Source organism: Penaeus vannamei, chromosome 23 (genome assembly GCF_042767895.1).
Source record: "Penaeus vannamei isolate JL-2024 chromosome 23, ASM4276789v1, whole genome shotgun sequence".
NCBI classification, from domain to species: Eukaryota; Metazoa; Arthropoda; class Malacostraca; order Decapoda; family Penaeidae; genus Penaeus; species Penaeus vannamei.
Genome location: NC_091571.1, coordinates 19,594,091 through 19,596,590, shown reverse-complemented (window position 1 = coordinate 19,596,590; position 2,500 = coordinate 19,594,091).

Here is a 2,500-nt window from a genome sequence, read left to right as displayed (position 1 = left end):
CTCAAGTAGTGCAGCTGGTGATTATGGAACCAAGGGTTGTTTTAAGAACTGAAGTTGTAATAGGCTGCATATTGCAGCTTCACTACTTCGTCTGTTTTGGAATAGCACTCATAACTTGCAGAAGGACCCAGATGATGATGGCATCCAGCATTGTTGCCTTTTGAGTGTTGAGGGCAGGTTTCTTGTTGGCAGTGGTTGTCACTAAGCCCGCACTTATACTCATCCTCAGCCTGCAGTTTGTGCTGATGTGTTTACACTTGACAAGGGTGACTAGAGGCAGTCCATGCTGTGTTACAGGTGTTCACAACTTAATCATTATTATTTTTTTAATATTCTAAGACTTGCGTTGTAAAGTTGTGTACACATGTCGGGGTTGGGAGGCTAGTGGAGTAGCAAATGTTGACTTATTTAACCCACCCCCCTGTATTGGCTTGCTCTCAAGTTTGCACAGATGTTCAACACAAGTTAGTAGCATAGTCAGACTGTGCAGACCCTTCAAGATGGGATGAGGGAACCTGGCGTGAGCAAGTGCCAGGTTGACTTAGCCTGGGTGGTGTACTAGTGACCCCAACCTTGATAATTGTATCAGGGTTAAGACAACCTGTATAGAAGTTATCAGGTTAACTTAGCCCAGGTGGTCTACTAGTCGCCCCACACCTAGTTCATCTTGGCAGGGGACACACAGCGATCACTTTTCAGATCTCAGATAAGTAGAGTAATGGTAAAAGTGAGGAGGATGAAGCTATGTATCATTTGCTTGTAAAAAAGGTGCTTTTAAATTGGATGAATATGTTTGTGCTGTGGATGAAAGTTAAATATCAGCTTCCTCTTGTTGAGAGCCAAACTTCTGCACTCTGCTGGAGTTCCTCCTCAAATTTTTATGCCACTTTTTTACAGTCTTTGTCAAAATCTTTATAAGATTTTGAATAGACCGATAAGTTTTTGTAACCTGCAAGTGAAGAAGGGTGGGGTGTTTTGCCGCGTCAACGACCCGTAAGTAGTTGGTGTTATGACTGCCGTGTTTGCAACATTGCCCTGTGGAACTGTTTGTGTTGCAGCTCTTTGTGAAGTAAGTGAGTGTGTGCCTACAAGCACACATGAATCATGCTCAAATCATTATTATTACATTAAGACTGAGTGAGCCAGGAAATTTAAATGTTTAGATGTATTACATTACAGCGTTGTCGTAATATACAACATCATCAGGGAAAATTTTGAATTAAGTAGATCTTCTATACAGTGATGAAAATCTTTTTTATTTGAACTTTGTACATATAGAGTTAAGGCTGCAAAACTAGATGAGTGCCACATTTTAGAGAGTAAATCTAGAAATAGTTAATTTGTACAATCCTGCTAGTTCTGTACAGCAGCAGATCAACGGCAAAATATAAACAATCGAAAAAAGTTCTATTGTTTTCTTATCCCCTGCAAAGCATTGAACTTGGAGAAATCGAATAAATTTGCATTCTTTTCACATGCTCCTAGTACTAAGCTACTTGCAGCAGTGTGTTGTCCTGCAATGAAACTCGAGTAAAACATTTTCACAAAAAAAAAAAAAACAATGGACGTTTAAGCTTGATTCATATCAATTGTCCCCCCCCCCCCCCCCCTGCCCGTTGTTGTCGTGGGGGTTTAAGAGACAGACCCATTGCAGGGCATCTCCCCTGCATTGGACATCAACCCTAGCCTCGACTAATATTGCACAGTCTTTTCTCCTTTCTCTTATCTTCCCCAACCCTTCCCCAATCCAATTCCCAAGATGTAAGAGCCGTGTTGAAAGGATGAAAGGCTGACTTCGTGCCATCATGAACGGCTTCAGGGAGCCATGGGTACAGTATTCCTTGGTAAATCATTTAGCCCTTACCCATTATTGGGATCCCCCCCCTCCCCCAAATCCCTTGCCCGTTGTTGTCGTGGGGGGCTTAGGAGACGGAGACTGAGACCCAATGCAGGGATCTCCCCGGACTAGGGCCTCAGCCCTCGACTCGACTAATTTTGCATGGTCTTTTCTCCATTCACCTTTGTTTCCGTCCCTTCTCCAACCCTTTCTACGATCTACTTCCTAAGGTGTAAGAGCCGTGCCGAAAGGATGAAAGGCAGACCTTGTGCCAGTCCTGAACGGCCTGCGGGAACCATGGGCATGGTACTTCCCTGATTTCGTTGTCTAGCCCTTACCCCCGTGCAGGGCACTGTGGGGTGGACTGTTTATTTCCTTTTTCATAATCAATACCTACTAGTGCATTACCCACCCGAGCAGAGACTCAATCTCCAGAAGACATTCCTACCCTCCCAACTTCCTCAAATTCATAAACTCTTCCCCCACAACCTTCACCAAGCACCCCATCCTCCCTTAGTACTACCTTACAGCCTTATTCTCTATCACTCCACAACTCCCTCTTCCACACGTCCCTGACCATCCACCACCGCCAACCCTATGATATCTTAAATACTCTCTTTACCCCAGCTAAATGGGACCGATTTCTCGTGATCCCTTCTACAG